This window comes from Henckelia pumila, chromosome 4 (genome assembly GCF_033568475.1).
Source record: "Henckelia pumila isolate YLH828 chromosome 4, ASM3356847v2, whole genome shotgun sequence".
Taxonomy (NCBI): domain Eukaryota; kingdom Viridiplantae; phylum Streptophyta; class Magnoliopsida; order Lamiales; family Gesneriaceae; genus Henckelia; species Henckelia pumila.
This window is the reverse complement of record NC_133123.1, coordinates 210,835,463-210,853,554: the sequence shown is the minus strand read 5'-3', so window position 1 is coordinate 210,853,554 and position 18,092 is coordinate 210,835,463. Positions and strand designations below refer to the sequence as shown.

General features: G+C 40.1%; 1 pseudogene; it reads left to right on the top strand.

Annotated features, from left to right (window-relative positions):
- The first annotated feature begins 15,223 nt into the window (after positions 1-15,223).
- LOC140862717 (expansin-A6-like) lies at positions 15,224-18,003 on the top strand (annotated as a pseudogene).
- The last annotated feature ends 89 nt before the right edge of the window (positions 18,004-18,092 follow it).

Here is an 18,092-nt window from a genome sequence, read left to right as displayed (position 1 = left end):
TGAAAGTTATTGAGCCAGTTTTTGGTAAATTGGGCTCATTGGGCCAGTCTAGGTAAACAATGGGCTTGAGTTCACTAATGGCCCAGAGATGTACTAATGTGCTTAAATAAATTATTTGGGATAAATTTAAGTTAATGGGCTTAAGTTGAATTATTGGGCCAATCTAGAAGTTTATGGGCCTAAGTCTAAGAAATTAGCAGCCTGAACAAATCCATGAAAAAATTATGCATGGTCCGTAAATATATATTTAATTATTTCATGAATATTTTATGTATGAAAAAGTATAATTTTTATATTTATTAGTTAAATATATATTTACGAGCAATATTTTATGAAAAAAAGATTATGAAAATTTTTATGTATGTGCATGATGCTATATGTATATGTGTGATGCTGGGCAATGAAAAATATTTTAAGGGAGTTGAAGTGGGTGTGTGACAATCTACGGGATTGAAGATGTGATGCCTAGGCCCGGAGATCTTTTCATATGACACGGGACTGTGGGTCGGGATACTGGGGCCCGATTTCCTTTCCATAAAACTATGATTATGATTGCCTACGGATCCGGGGTCAGCCTGGTGAAGGGGCCAAGAGGTGGATATCCCACCGCCACGTACGCTGGTTTTAGATTGATCAATCGACATGACTCGTCACACGGCATGGATACAACTTTTAGAGTTTTTAAATTATGATATGCCCTAAATATGATGCATGAAGAATATGTTATGTTAAGAGTATGTATGATATGCTTATGTGATGATCATGAATTATAAATTTTAAGGACATGCATGTATATATATTATTTATTATGTATTTTTCATGTTCAATATGTTGCATGAATTTTTAGCATGTTGTTATTATAAGATAGAACGTGTTGAGCCTTTAGACTCACTAGAATAAATGGTGCAGGTGAGCATGTGGAATATGATTTAGAGAATGTAGCCCCGACTGGCGGTGAAGACGTATGAGTTCCCGACAGCCGGCTAGCCCGTGACCTTTGCTAGTAGTTTAGTGATTTTTGAATAATGATACATTTATTCCGCACATGTTTTACTATTTCCTTTCTTTATGAATTTAACGAGCAAATTTTATGAAGAGTTTAAGTTACTGTATTTGTATGCATGGATTTTAATGTTTGCATGAGATTTTTAGTTATGCTTGAGTAACTTAATTAATTGCATGCAAATATAGTTATTATATAGTATATTTTATGAAAAACTATTTTATGTATAAATATTTTAAAATTATTATGTATTATAGTTTATGAATGAGTATTTTAAGTAGTTTATGAAGAATTATTTGAAGTATAAATACATATATATATTATCAATATTTTAAAGTAAAGTATTTTAAAAAAAATAGTAGTAGTAGGTTCGAGTCGTTTCAAATAATACTCTAAAAGCCTTAACTAAACTAATGTATACTCCCTAATATTTTTAGGGATCTCGGACCATATCTGCATCCGTCGTCAGCCCGCTGTTAGCGATGACCCCACAACTTGGGCACAACTCTGCTACTACTCCGGAGACCAATCCGTCAACTCCCGGACCTACCTAGGTGACTAGAACACCTAAAATACCTTATTAAAGGAGGAAGGAAGAAGTTTGAGAGGTGCCCCAAATGAGGCCCTCGAACCCTCTATTTATAGGCAGATTTCGGATTGTCCGAACCCCCTCTTCGGATCCTCCGAACTTGCATGTTCTACACATGTCCTTGCCTGCACTTTGGATCGCCCGAACTGAACTTCGGATTGTCCGGTCCTAATAATACGTCATTCGTAACGTCACTCCCACTTGAACACTTGGAAATTGACTTCGGATAGTCCAATCTCTACCTTCGGATGGTCCGATCTATAGCCACGTGTTTAACAAATTACATGCAACCGACCACCTGTCCTGACTTGGGTTCAGATCGTCCGATCTTCTAGATCGGATCATTCGATCTCACCAAGCTTCCGAACTCAATTCTAGCTTCCGAACTTTCAATAGTTAGGATCGTCCAAACTCATGATTGGATCGTTCGATCTTGTCCCCTTCCGAACTTGATCAGAGCCTCCAAACTCTACATATTCGGATGGTCCGATCCTAGGGTCCGGGTCCTTTGATCCACCCGATCACTTGGAACCTTCCGGGTCATTTTCAGACGTCCTGAATCCGATTTTAAACTCCTTAATCCCAATTGGAGATTTCTTAACCATGTTTTTCCAACTTTAAATATCTAGATTCGGGTCACTACATGAGCGACCATACGAGAAAGGCTATCTCGAAGGCGATACAGCTCAACATGTATGTGCACATGCAGTATGTATATAAAACAGTAAACATATATCGGGGCACATAAAATGCCAGACATAAGCACGCATACTCATCTGACAATCTCATTCATTACTTACGTACCTCTAGTAGTAGATCAAGTCTATCATAGTCTAGGTTCCAAGCCTATAGTCAAGTATTCATCGTATCACTACACATGTTCTAAAAGCCTTAACTATTCCGAAGTCAGCAGTTCAGAACTTCTGAAATATGTTTCGGAGCATCCGAACTCCGCCCATAAATAGGCCATCTGAGACTCAATTTTGAGCTGCAAATTCAAGTGTTTTCTATTCCTTTAAGTCTATATAGATTGTTTTATCGTTCTTTCGAGGGACGGGATGATAACGAGAAACTTCCGAGATAGAAGCTGAGCCATGCCCAAGAGTTGGAGCCTTTAACATCAAATGGCTAACAACGGACGCAAGTATAGTACGAGATGCATATTAGATAATAGGAGTATCTATTAGCTTTGTAGCGACCCGACCCGGATCCACTACCTAATTAGAGTTAAGAGCATAATTAAGCATGCATTAAATAAAATCACTGCGGAAGACTAAATACAAGTAGACCGGCAGAATACAACCGGCTAATCAAACTCGATTTATACAACTCAATCGAATTACTTTAAATAAAACCTACAGCTAATCCTGCTATCTTCAAGGTCACTGGCTACTCCAGGCTCCTGGTGCTCAATGCTGCACCTACACCTGCCCCATCGAATAGGGTATCCAGATACACAGAAAAATATTGGACGTGAGCTCTAAGCTAAATACGGAAGCACGGATAAACATACAAATATGATGCATGCAAATGACCGGGTATCCATATCTGGGATAACTGTATACAAACTGCTCAAACTGGCGCCTGGGATATAAGCTCGTCACATCGGGGTAGCTAACCACTGTGTGCGACCACTCATTCCCGAATCCCGAACGCAGACCACGGAGTCCTTGAGGTATCAGTACCTAAGGGTACTCGATATCAAACGTCCTAACAGGGCTGAGCAACCCTAACTGGCTCATCTCGAAAGATATACAGATGTACAGGCACAAGATGATATGCACATGCCGCATAACAATAATAACATGCAAACACATAAATGCAACATATAAGCATGCATATCCGCTGGCAATCTCAGTCAGTACTTACGTACCTTTCTAAGGCAGTCCTAGTAGTCCCACTCTAGGTTCCAAGCCTATCATCAAGTCTGCAATGCAAATACCCATGCATCATTCAATAAGCTCTAAAAGCCTTAACTAAGCTATTGCATACTCCTAAATAATTTAAGGAGACCATAGCTATACCTGCGTCCGTCGTCAGCCCTTTGTTGTAGATAGCCTCAAAACTTGGCCACAACTCCGCTACGACGCCTGGATTGCTATGCCACTTTCGGATTCCCCACGAAATGCCTAGAATGCCCTAGATCTAAACTCGAAGGCTAAGGAATCGAGAGAGAAGAGGTGAATGGTGCACTTCAAAAATGAGCTCGGCACCCCCTATTTATAGACGGCGATCGGAGCTTCCAAACCGCGATCGGAACGTCCGAACATGATCGGAACGTCCGATCCTGCCATCGGAGCTTCCGATCTTGCATTATCTGCCGCGTGTCAAAATATCACTGGTTGACTTCGGATAGGGCGATCGGAGCTTCCGATCCTGCCACACGTCATGCATGACATAATATCGATCGGAGATTTCGATCCTGCATCGGAGCTTCCGATCTCACCTTCGGAGCTTCCGATCCGTCTGATACCAAATTGGTTTAATCAACATAATTAATCTCTTAATTACCAATTTTGGGTACGGGGTACTACATTCTCCCCCACTTAAAATATTTTCGTCCTCGAAAACAGATCTTAAGTACTGAATGTAATACAAGGTATAGAAACATTCCTTATTCAAATCAAACGTTACACCCGAATACAACTCAAAACTGAAATCAAAACAACTCAGGATGGTCTTCACGCATCCTTTCTTCAATCTCCCAAGTAGCTTCCTCAGTGCCTCGGCGCTGTCACTGAACTAAAACCAAAGGAATGACTTTGTTCCGTAAAACCTTATCCTTATAATCCAGGATACGAATAGGTTTCTCAGCATAGGTCAAATCCTTGTTCACCTGAACCTCAGACCGCTGCAGAATATGAGATTCATCCGCCACATACTGTCGCAACAGAGATACGTGGAACACGTCGTGAATACTGGATAGATGCGGTGGCAAAGCTAGTCGATAAGCCAAATCGCCGATGCTCTCCAAGATCTCAAACGGACCGATAAACCTGGGAGACAACTTGCCCTTAAGACCAAATCTGAGAATCTTACGGAAAGGTGACATTCTCAAAAATACTGTCTCCCCCACTTCTTCCTAGAAGAATGGATTATGACAAGTTGCCCTTACAACGCCTCAACAGGTGTCCTCCCAATCCTACGATGGTACTTATTGTTGTACGCGAACTTAATCAATGACAACTGATCTGGCTAAACTGAACCAAAAATCCATAGTACACGCCCAAAACATGTCCTCCAAGGTATGGATAACGCTCTCCATCTGACCACCTGTCTCTGGATGATATTCAGTATTTAAACTGAAAGCAGTGCTCGTAGCACGCTGGACACTCCTCCAGAATATGAAAGTAAACCTGGGTTTCGATCGCTGACAATGCCCACCGGCATCCATGAAGTAGAACGATCTTCTGGATGTATAACCGAGCCCTACGATCAATAGAGTGATCTCGACTGCTCTTCGAATACCCACTGTTCCTGCGAACCTTAGCAGTGATAGTTCCTCGTCAAGTATACCACTTGATACCGACTATCCCTCTTGCTAGAATCAGTTTGTACTAACGAGAAATCCAGATACAACCAACCTGTATCTCCACTGGTCTAACACTGACATCGAATCCCAGAGGTAACCGCAAGTGTTAACCAATCGATTCCCACTTGACGTCCTGCCACAGATAACAACCAATCCCGAAACTTCCTAGCATCGACAGACTTATATTCCGTACTTATTTTCTTCGATGCTGACTAATATTCTCAAAGAATATCACCGCTATAATGCTGAACACATAGATGGGACCGCAACATCTACAACATTAGTAGTCTAGATTAAAGATCACCACTATCTCGTCACTCGAGATATCAATTGAATTCGCAACACTGGTTATCCAACCATAGATAACAATCCCAAGTCACACTAGACTTGCTACCAAGATGAACAAAACTAGTTCACCTCAACCCTTCGTGCAATCCACGACACATGCGGTAAACCAACGAATTTACCCAATCGATCTCGGTTGATCCCAACACCTCAATGGCATAGCACATCAGAACGTACTGGGAAATCACCGACAACAATCTCGCTAGACTCTGAACACAGTCTCAGCTGTCGTATCATCCCACGAACAAACAACTGATATCGGCCTTCTAATGCTCATTGAATTCCGCAACACTCGTCGAATCACAATTTAACGAAAATCCTCCGAGAAAACTGCTGGAAACGCCTAAACAAGTACTCGGCTAACAGTTCCCAAAACTGTAATCCAATAGCATGGAACAATTCTATTTCCAAAACTGGGTCAACCATTGCTAATACCAAGCAACGTTCAGATCAATTATGTCTTCTCTTACCGAGAAGATACTCTTCCTGAAACGTCACTAAATACGAATGTCTCTGCTTACCACTGATAACTTTACCCGAGTTATCGAACTAGCCATGACTTACCAAAGTCAAAACATGCAATCACCTCCCGTGATCTATTGAACTTGAAAGTCCAAACGACTGCACTCCGAAAATCTCAACCACCCGAGAATCCTTAATGCAAATAATTCTCTTACTGTTCCGAGACATTTACTTAAAGGATCCAAACTCATAAGCATGACGGCTTATAGTATCGTCCCAAGTATCTCTCGATTCATGATATCTCAATCACTGATTTGCTCAACCAATCGACCTCGTCGATAAGTTGTGACTATCACACAACCTGTCAGTACCAACCAAAATATGGAAACCATCCGCCAGGTCTTGGTCATTTTGAAATCTCACATGGCTCGATCAATAATCATGATCTCACTGCCATACGTCCGCATATCCCAAATACTTGGAATCAAAAGAATCACAGCTGATTCAATCACTCATCTTTGACAGAGTCAGACAACAGTTACAAGTAATCACTAGTGCTAAACCTACACCAGTCTAGACATACTATCCACTGTCTATATTCATTCAAGATGATCATAAGGACTTGTTCAACCCAAGACGCAATACAAGTCCGAAAGATTCCAACTATCATTGAACATGATCCTGATAACTATATTTCTTTCTAAGACTGCAACAAATCGAGACTGAGGTTACTTGCCGCGGTGTCCCACCTGAAATTACCACCAAGTGTACACTGGCATAAATCACGCTATCCTCACGCCTCAAATAGTCATGTACAATCCTACGCATCAGATATAATCTATCACTGAAGGAAACCATCAATGCTGAAAACTACTCATCCCCGAGTCAAATGTTTCAGGAATTTCACAAACCCATCTCCTGGATAGCCCCTATCACAAGAGCATCCAAACCCCAACTAGATCCACTAGTCTAGCAATATCCGATAGACTAAAACTATCTGCTCAGAGTATGCACTTGTCAAGGAAAATCCCTCCAAGACCGGTCCTTATGACAAAACCACAAACCAACATCTCTGATGAAAGTCAGTCGATATCTAAACCGTTGACACCTAACCAGGCATCCAATCCAATGTCATACCCCGTCGTGACTGTTACCAAAACTCTAGACTAAGTAGCCTTCCCACCGCCAAATCCTGAAGCACGAAGGCTTCCAGGCATTCTCCGAAGTACGAAAGACTCCCAGAGTAACGCTGGCATAGGGTCGCGCTCCATCATGTCTAGTCATGGTCATAGTCCACAACTCTCGGCATATACCCGACTTGGTATCCCGATGAAATCCCATCATCACGAAGTCTCACCCTATGAAGGTCAATCAGACTACTGTCTTAAGGAAACAACTTAGAACAAAAACTCAAAATTCCAAACAAGATCGATATTTCCATGCTCCCAGATGAATCACCTCATCACTGGCACTAACCCAATAAAACGACTAATTAGGTCAACCCTAGGAAAACACCTAGACTAACCCCATGTCAACCCGTTACCGTTGACTTACTCAAAATCCAAGAGCTATCCTAGTTGATTAGTCAACTAATTCCAAGCCAAACTTTATAAAATTACTTGCAATCAATCACGAATTGCTGAATAAGTAACACATGTATCATTACTTCAAGTTTGTACAATTTCTTTATTACAATCCCATGTAATATCATTACAGTATCCCGAAATTACAACAACATGTACATCCAATAACTTGAAATGATACAACCAAATTCTGATGATATATTACAACTGAAATACTGTTTACAAATAATTCAATACAGTATTTAAAATCATCTCACTTGTCTTCGCTCCTCGAGTAAGAAGCTTCCAATCGACACACGCATCGATACAAGCATACTCCCGTCCAAGTCTCTCTACATGTCCTCCAGCGAAGAACTCCGGAGAAATGGCACGTGTAAGCTAACCAGCTATGCTCTACGTCAGTGCATGTCAGTCGACTTCTTCTTCCCACGATCTACCATCAGCATTCTTCTTGTATCCAAATCATGCTTTTGAACATGAAGTTTCCAGTGTGCCTACCGAACGCATCGATATTAGCATACCGGCAAAACCATGTTCTGCATGAGGTTAAAGACCTCGCGCTCGAAACCTGTCATGCTTTAGGCACTCGAGGCATTCTCTGGTGAAGGTCTATCTAACAATCTCTCCAACTACGAGTGAAGAATCTTCAAGGACTGGAACCACATGGATTACTAAACACCATTCGTTCCAAAAAGCCCTCAGAGTTATCTGACGCGATATAACCGATCTTCTCTTCCAGTCTTCCCTGGCTAGAATCCATATATTCTTCAACATCCCAATGCATCGAATGATGAACCGTCCACATCAGTTAGTCTATCTATCGATATGCTACTACTGGTGTTCTCATCACTGTTGCATTCCTTATAGTAAAAACTTCTGCCGCAAACCTTGGCAAAGAAGAACCAAATCTTCTTTCGCTAGCCTCAATCAATCCTACAAGGATAATCAAGAAGTCTTATTATCAATTTCCTAAGTCCCTTGCATGCAGTGCTCTGATACCATAAATGTAGCAACCCGACCCGGATCCACTATCTAATCAGAGTTAAGAGCATAATTAAGCATGCATTAAATAAAATCGCTGCGAAAGACTAAATACAAGTAGATCGGCAGAATACAACCGGCTAATCAAACTCGATTTATACAACCCAATCGAATTAATTTAAATAAAACCTACAACTAATCATGATGTCTTCAAGGTCACTGGCTACTCCAGGATCCTGGTGCTCAATCCTGCACCTACACCTGTCCCATCGAATAGGGTATCCAGATACACAGAAAAATACTGGACGTGAGCTCTAAGCTCAATATGGAAGCACGGATAAACATACAAATATGATGCATGAAAATGATCGGGTATCCATATCTGGGATAACTGTATACAAACTGCTCAAACTGGCGCCTGGGATATAAGCTCATCACATCGGGGTAGCTAACCACTGTGTGCGACCACTCATTCCCGAATCCCGGACGCGGACCACGGAGTCCTCGAGGTATCAGTACCTAAGGGTACTCGATATCAAACGTCCTAACAGGGCTGAGCAACCCTAACTGGCTCATCTCGAAAGATATACAGATGTACAGGCACAAGATGATATGCACATGCCGCATAACAATAATAATATGCAAACACATAAATGCAACATATAAGCATGCATATCCGCTGGCAATCTCAGTCAGTACTTACGTACCTTTCTAAGGCAGTCCTAGTAGTCCCACTCTAGGTTCCAAGCCTATCATCAAGTCTGCAATGCAAATACCCATGCATCATTCAATAAGCTCTAAAAGCCTTAACTAAGCTATTGCATACTCCTAAATAATTTAAGGAGACCATAGCTATACCTGCGTCCGTCGTCAGCCCTTTGTAGTAGATAGCCTCAAAACTTGGCCACAACTCTGCTACGACGCCTGGATTGCTATGCCACTTTCGGATTCCTCACGGAACGCCTAGAATGCCCTAGATCTAAAATCGAAGGCTAAGGAATCGGCAGAGAAGAGGTGAATGGTGCACTTCAAAAATGAGCTCGGCACCCCCTATTTATAGACGGCGATCGGAGCTTCCGAACCGCGATCGGAACGTCCGATCCTGCCATCGAAGCTTCCGATCTTGCATTATCTGCCACGTGTCAAAATATCACTGGTTGACTTCGGATAGGGCGATCGGAGCTTCTGATCCCGATCGGAGCTTCCGATCCTGCCACACGTCATGCATGACGTAATATCGATCGGAGCTTCCGATCCTGATCGGAACTTCCGATCTCACTTTCAGAGCTTCCGATCCGTCCGATACCAAATTGGTTTAATTAACATAATTAATCTCTTAATTACCAATTTTGGGTACGGGGTACTACAAGCTTAATTAAAGCTTTTAGATCTTTAATAGTTATATGATACTCACTTGGATATAGGCTTGAACCATAGACCTTGGTAGTACTTGATAGAATAAATAACATATAAACTTAAAGATTTTAAAATAAATACATAATTTTTCAAATTATAAAAAAATATAAGTCTCAAAATAACAAATTATCTATAGTAAAATATTTATGTTTGGTCAAGTTTCATCTCTTAGTCGCAGAGAAAAGAAATGTACGAAGTAGATTCAATTTAAAATTTTATTTTGTTTAAAAAACTTATATTATATTTATTATTGGAAATAAAATTTAAAAGTTAAAAAATATTTAAAAAATAAAAAATATTTAAATATTATTTTAAATTATGCGCTTAATATGGTCAACCAAAATAGTTGACCGCTTTTTGCACGTTTTAACCCAAAGCGAAGCTTTTGCTCACGCTTAAGAGGTGTTATTTCGTGCTTTTTAGAACACTGATATTAATAATGGGTTGGTGTTTCTCTATACTAAATTTTAACCATTGGATTCCGAATACATAATATAATGTCAATTTCTTTATTTAAATATGCAAAAAATAATGAATTTAATGATATTAAAAGACACGGGAAGAATTACTCAAACATATGCTAACCTATTGATTCAAGAATGCGTAAAATATAATAGCACATGACACAAGGACATCACTTTCAAAATTTCATAATAGTCCTTTTTTATTTTTGTATTTTTGGTTCATTTTATATATTTAACATTTTTAATTATTTTATTGCCAGATTTTATTCAATATCTTTTTAATTTATAATTAATTATAATTATAAATCTAATTTTCAACTCCTTAAACCCAAATGATGATCTCTTAATCATGTTTAAGTAGTAGATTAGCTAAATTAGGAGTCGGACTACTACATTCTCCCCAACTAAAGAGATTCCGTCCTAGAAATCCAATGCTAAGATAATCAGAACAAAAAATCACTAGAACACTCTTATTAAAATACCGTAGTTTCAAATGCTACCACTGCTCAAGGAAACAAAACACAAAAAAACAACTCCGAATTCTCGGAATGCATACGAGTTTCTAACTCTCAAGTTTCTTCCTCGGTGCCTCGTCGCTTCCACTGAACCATAACTAGAGGGATGCATTTATTCCGAAGTACTTTGTACTTCTTGTCGAGAATTTTGAGTGGCTTCTCCATGTACGACAAGTCATGCTCAAGCTGGACCTCTGTCGGATTAATAATGTGCGACTCATCTGCAATATACTGACAGATTAACGATACGTGAAACACATTCCGAATGTTGGGGAGATATGGGGGTAATGCCAAACGGTAAGGCATATCTCCAACCTTCTGTAGAATCTCGAACGAACAAATGAATCTAGGCGCTAACCTGCCCTTCAAACCGAATCTCATCACCTTCCAAAAAGGCGATACTCGTAGGAAAACATGTTCTCCCACCTCAAAATACAATGGTCTGCTCTTGGTGTTGGCATAACTGGCCTGTCTATCTTCCGCGGTCTTGATCCTCTTCTTGATCAACTCAACCTTGTCCACGATCTGTTGGATCAACTCCGGTCCTTCAACTTGTCACTCCCCTACTTGATCCCAAAATAAGGGTGTCCGAAAACAGCGACCATAAAGATCTTCGAATGATGTCATTCCAATACTACGATGATAGCTATTGTTGTAAGAAAACTCTATCATCAGCAAGTGATCCTGCAAGGATAACCCTAAATCCATCACTAAAATACTCAGCTTATCCTATAATTTCCGAATAGTCCTCTCGGACTGACCGTCAGTCTCTGGGTGATACGCAGTACTCATACTCAAAGTAGTACCCAATACTCGCTAAAAGCTACCAATCCAATAAATACATCAATTAATATCTCCATTTTCTGTGAAAAGTGGGACAGGCTTGGCCAGAACCGGACATTTCCCTTTAAAATCCCACCACTAGGAGACTGGGACTCGAGGCATGGTTAAGTATTCCCTTCCGCATCTCAAAGTACAAAGTATGGGGAAAAGGATCAAGAACTTTTAATTTGTCTCCCGGGATCCACCACAGGTTGCGTTAAGAAAGCCCAAGCAACTACGCATTGGCCCACAGGGTGCCCCCATAGACCATATCCCGGCCCGAATGAAAGACTCATTTCTAGAAAGAGGAAGAGGGTGAGGACTTCTTTCCTTTAATTAAGATTTTGTTAAAATAAATTTCAATTAAAACTAATAACTAATATTAAAGTATAAAGAATCCTACCTGTGACCTGGTTCAAGCAATCAAGCAACACAACTTCCTTCACCCGCTCTTATTTTCTTTATTTTTTATTTTTCGTCTTTTTCGGTTGGGGTGAACCTTAGATCTCTATCGCTGACTATGATCAAAGGAACTCCATGAAATCGCACAATCTCCTAGATGTATAACCTTGTCATGAGATAAAAAGTGAACTCGTGGTTATACAGAATAAAGTTAGAAGATTTGGAAAGTCTGTCCACAATAACCCAAATAGCATCACACTGTCTGGAGGACATTGGAAAGTGGGTGCCAAAATCCATCATCACATGCTACTTCTATTCCGGAATCTTCAAGTTCTGCATCAGACCACCTGTTCGTCGATGCTCAGCCTTGACCTGCTGATAAAAAAATACATCGAGAGACAAACTGGTAAACTCTATGCTTCATACCTTTCCACCAGAATCTGGTACGTAGATCCTTATACATCTTGACACTTCCTGGGTGCACGGTGATTCTACTACGATAAGCCTAAGACAGAATCTCATCTCGCAAGGTCAAATCATCTGGTACCACCACTATACCAGAAAAACACAACAATCCGTCTGTCTGAAAATGAAAATCGGATGTGTTGTCTCCCTGAGAAAGTCTCGCTAACTTTAGCATCTTCGGATCAGAAAACTGCACATCTCGGATACGGGCAAATAGAGATGGCTCAGCTAGCACTGAAAACATTCGGATCCCTTATTGTCCTTTATAGTGTCGGAACATAAAGTCTAGAGAACAACACTCCTGAACGTTACTAGCCACTCTCACCTTGCGGCTAAGTGCGTCTGCCATTGGATTCGCAGTACTCATATGATACTTAATCTAACAATCATAGTCCTTAAGAAGATCCATCAATGACGCTGTCGCATGTTCAACTCTTCCTGAGTGAACAAATATTTAGAATATTGTGGTCCAAATAGATCTCTAACCGCTCGCCATACAGATAATGACACCAAATCTTTAGTGCAAACATGGTCGCTGCAAGATCTAGATAGTGCACTGGATAGTTCCCTTCGTGAACTTTCAAATGTCTAGAAGCATAAGAAATCACATGCCCACTCTGTGTCAACACACAGCCCAACCCTTAAAGAGATGCTTTGGTGTAAACCACATAGCTCCCAAGTCCAGATGGTAACGCAAGAACACCCGCGGTAGTCAGTCGACTCCTCAACTCATCAAAGCTCTACTCACACTCGCTCGACCAGACAAAAGGAACATCCTTCCTCGTCAGCTGCCTCAATGGTCCAACAATTTGTGAGAAATTCTCAATGAATCGGCGGTAATACCCCGTTAAAACCAAAAAGCTATGAATATCTGAAGCTGTCGTAGAAGCGACCAATTCAATATAGCTTCAGTATTACTCGACCCCACTGATACACCCTTCCGAGAAATTACATGACCAAGGAATACCACTTGGTCAATCAAAAACTCGCACTTGCTGGACTTGGAATATAACTACTTCTCATGGAGAATCTGCAGTACAAGCCTCAAGTGATGCATATGCTCGTCTATACTACAAGAGTAGATCAAAATGTCGTCAATAAAAACCACGACAGACTTGTCTATATAATTGCAAAAAACTATGTCCATAAAATCCATGAACACTACATATGCGTTCGTCAGTCCAAAAGGTATCACTAAAAACTCTTAATGACCATACATGGTACGAAATGCTATCTTCGAGACATCCGCATCTCGAACACGCAATTGATGATACCCTGACCTCATATCAATCTTAGAATACACAGAGGTACCCTGAAGTTGGTCGAACAAATCATCAATACATGGAAAAGGATACTTGTTCTTAACTGTCTCTTGGTTCAACTGTCTGTAGTCGATATAGAGACGCATGAAACCATCCTTCTTCCTGACAAAAAGAACTGGCGCTCCCCAAGGTGAAATGCTCGGTCGGATATATCTTTTATCCAACAAATTCTGCAACTGCTGCTGCAACTCCCTCATCTCTGATAGTGTTAGATGATAGGTTGAACGAGAAATCGGTGTCGTCCCTAGTACAAGATTGATCCCGAACTCGACTTCTCGAACTAAAGGAAACCCTGTAATCTCATCCGGAAAGACATCTAGGTACTCGCAAACTACATGTAACTCCTCAACACACTTATCCCTTGTGGACGTATCAATCGCATAGATAAGGTAGCCTTCCACACCTGCCTCTAAAGCCTGACAAACCTTCAGAGCTGATACCAGAAGCATAAAGGGTCGCGCTCCCTCACCATAGAAAAGCAAAATATCTCCCTAAACTTGACGAAACTGAACAACCTTTTGATAACAATCCACAATAGCTCGATGAGAGTTCTAAACGTCGATACCCAAAATACAGTCAAAATCCTCCATCGCTAAAATCATAAGATTTGCTGATAACTTAGAGCCTTCAAACTCTAATGAACAACCCAAAACTAGACGCTTGGCCAAAGCTGAATGACCTGTCGGGGTAGATACAGAAAGTACTACGTCTAGGGATATGTATGACAATCTATGGAGCTTAACAAAATGTGCCAAAACGAATGAATGCAATGCACCAGTATCTATGAGAACGAAAGCAAGAATTCTGCAGAAAATAAATGTACCTGCGATAACCTCCTCATTCTCTTTCTGAACCTGATCTTGGCTCAGCGCAAAGACTTTTCCGGGAATACGTGGCCTCTGGTTGTTGCTCCCAACTGACTGTCCTGATGGCCTCTGTGGAACTGATGCTTGAGAACCAGAGTTGGATGCTAAGACTCCACTCGTCTGCGTACAGTCCCTCTTCATGTGAGCCATCTAGCCACAACAGAAACAAGCACCACCTGCTTCACTGCATCTGTCTGTAGGATGACGTCCCCCACACTTATCGCACTAACCTTTCTTCTTCCCAAAGTGGAACACACCTCCATCGGAACCTCACTACAACAAAACTGTTAATTAACAATACTAAAAAGACAATGGTTTTATACACAAATTGTTGTCTTTTGGAATTTAACAATGGTTTTTACAAAAATCGTTGTCGTTGGACTTATTTTAATTAACAATACTAAAAAGCCAACGGTTTTAAAAAACCTTTTTCTATGAGTGGGTGTTTTATCGCCTATGACAATGGTTTTTTTTTACTGTTGTCTTTTTGTATTGTTTTATGCAGTTTAAGACAACATTTTTTGTAAACCGTTGTCTTTGTCTTCTTTTTTTTTTTTTTTTTTTTGCTTTTTTAAAAAATATATGTACACATTCACTAATAAGGGGAAACCCAAACCCTATCCCCAACCCTTCGCCCCATTTTCTTGCTCCTATATAGGACAGAATCCTCGGCGTGTACACCGGCGTCTCTTGGAAATCCGCCCGCCACCTTCTACAACGGCAGCAACGCCTCAGGATCAATGGGTAAGTTGTCGTCTCTTGGAAATCCTCCTCCAAATTTTCTCTTCTGGTTTTTAATGTAAATTAATTACTTTAATTAGGTTGTTCTTGTGGGTACGGGAATTTGTACAGCCAAGGCTATGGCGTGAACATGGCAGCACTGAGCACCGCGCTCTTCAGCAATGGGCTGAGTTGCGGGGCGTGCTTTGAGATCAAATGCGACGCTGCCCACGCCCCTAGGTGGTGCTACCTGGGGAGCCCCTCCATTTTCTTCACCGCCACGAATTTCTGCCATCCCAATTCCGCTATCCCAAACATGAGTAAATAATTTTTTGGTGCTGACATTTTAAAGCATGTTTTCTTCAAGTTTATTTTACTTTCTTGCTTTCTGTGTTCGAAATTTTTCTAGGATTTTTTTTATCTTACAAGTCTCAGGAGTTTGTAGCTTTTGTCAGTGTGTTGGCTTGGCTTTGTGGGATGGATCTTTTATATCTGGGCATGATTCCTTGCAGGAATGGTAGCTATTTCAGCTTGGCTCAATGACATGATCTTGAACTGCAGTCTTTGATTTTTCAGCATATGATTGCTGGCGCTGCTACCACAAGAGCTACTCCATCTTCTTAAGAAAATCCTAATTGCTGCTACTTCTTCTTAATATTACCTCTCCCACTCCCTGCACCAGTACTATCCACATTACCAGCTATTTCCTAAGTTTTTTGATTATTTTCAGTTCAAGAATGTGAAACTTTCTGGATTATATCTTCTGATTTCTGAATGATATTGGATATACTGAGTTTTGCATCCTTCATTAGACCTTCTTAATCTTATCCGAAGGTAAACTTATGATTTAATTTGATACAACTTAATTCTTTTACACATTTACTTGGAAGAACCATGTTGGGGTATTTTTAGATTCTATTCCTATTTAACTGATCCAACTCTTCTACGTGAGTGTTGCATTTTAGAATATATCAGTTGATACATGGCCTATTTTAAGTGTCGTAGGGAAGAGCTATTATTCATGCCTGTTATTTTTCATTTTTCATGTGATTCTCTGTCTCATGATATTTCAAAGTCATTGGATTAATGAGCAGAATGCATGAAGGCCTCAAAGGACTCTTGATTTTTTTTATTTTCTTCTTGTCAAAATTTGTTCTTTTTCTTGGTCTATCCAATAGAGAAAAGGTGCTCTGAGTTGTTTATGAACTAGATAACTTCGATTGTTCACCAGGTTTTCCATGGAGCTACTTATGTCAACATAGATGTGCTAGACAACGTGAAGGACAAAAGTAAAATCTTGTTAGTGGAAGTTACATAGTAGTATTACAAATTTCTTAATTTTTTCATCATGTGAGATTGCAAGATGCTGGCGATTAGTTTGTCTGAATTAATTTTTGTTTTTTTATTATACTAATTTCTGTCCAGACTACAATTATCCACTGACAGATAATGACGGTGGCATGGCTCCTAATAAAATGCGACACTTTATGTCTCTAGGCTATTCGGCAAAAAGCAAGCTGGCGAACACAATTGGTTAATGTGAGTGATTACATTTTATGAATGGTTTCAGTGACATGCTAAAGGGTCTCTATTTTTTACTTGATGGAAATGGTTTTAAGACTAGAACTATGAGACTTGGGGCAGATGTCATTGTGTTCTCACGCAATCCACGAAAGACGGGGGGAAGGTAGATTATAATTATGTTACCACAATCTTCTCAAAAATTTTACAAGTCGATCATCTTTGTTTTCTTTGCCCTTGTAGTGCTACACAAAGTATCGGAATGCTATCCTTCACGTTCTTGCAAAAAACTGGGAAGGAAGATATTTTAGTTCCCATGGTAAGATTCCAACCGTAAAGACAAACGAATAAATCATTGATACATGCTAAATCATATATGGAACATGAAAATAAATCTGTCTGAGTGCATTGCCCGAAATTGATCTTCTAATTAGCTTGATAAATATTTCGTTGAATATTATGTTGATGCATTAATGTCTTGACTTGCTCATGATGAACTTCTTTGCAAGATCTATCAGCCGATGTACTTATGGGATTCTAACATTTGATTTTACAACTTGATGGATAGATTGATTAAGAAAATAAAGGAGAAACGATAATGGCTGCTAGTGCAATCCTCCCAGGACACACTTCGATCTCGCCATGCCCATGTTCCTTAAAATAGCCCAGTATCGAGCCGGAATCGTCTCCGTAAACTTCCATCGGTAAATAATAATTAAAATCATATATAACAAAAAGTATTTACTTTTATCTTTTACATGAACAAGTGTATTATATACATTATCTGTTTCACCGCAGAGTGCCTTGCAGAAAGCAAGGAGAGATCGATTCACCATTAATGGCTTTCGTTTCTTCAACAGGTCAGTGTAGATATTTTCATTATTGAATAGAAAACGAGGCTTCAAGTTCATGGCCTACCTCAAATTCATTCTTCTGGCCACAGAGGTTTGTGTGCTAATGGCGATCAAGCTGTTTTCTTTTTAGCTTTTGCTTAAGTATATTGATGGAGCTGAATTTTCCATCAAATCTTTTCTCGTGTTTCTGTTCTCGTGGTTTTTGCGAATCAAGAGTTTCTTGTTTTTTA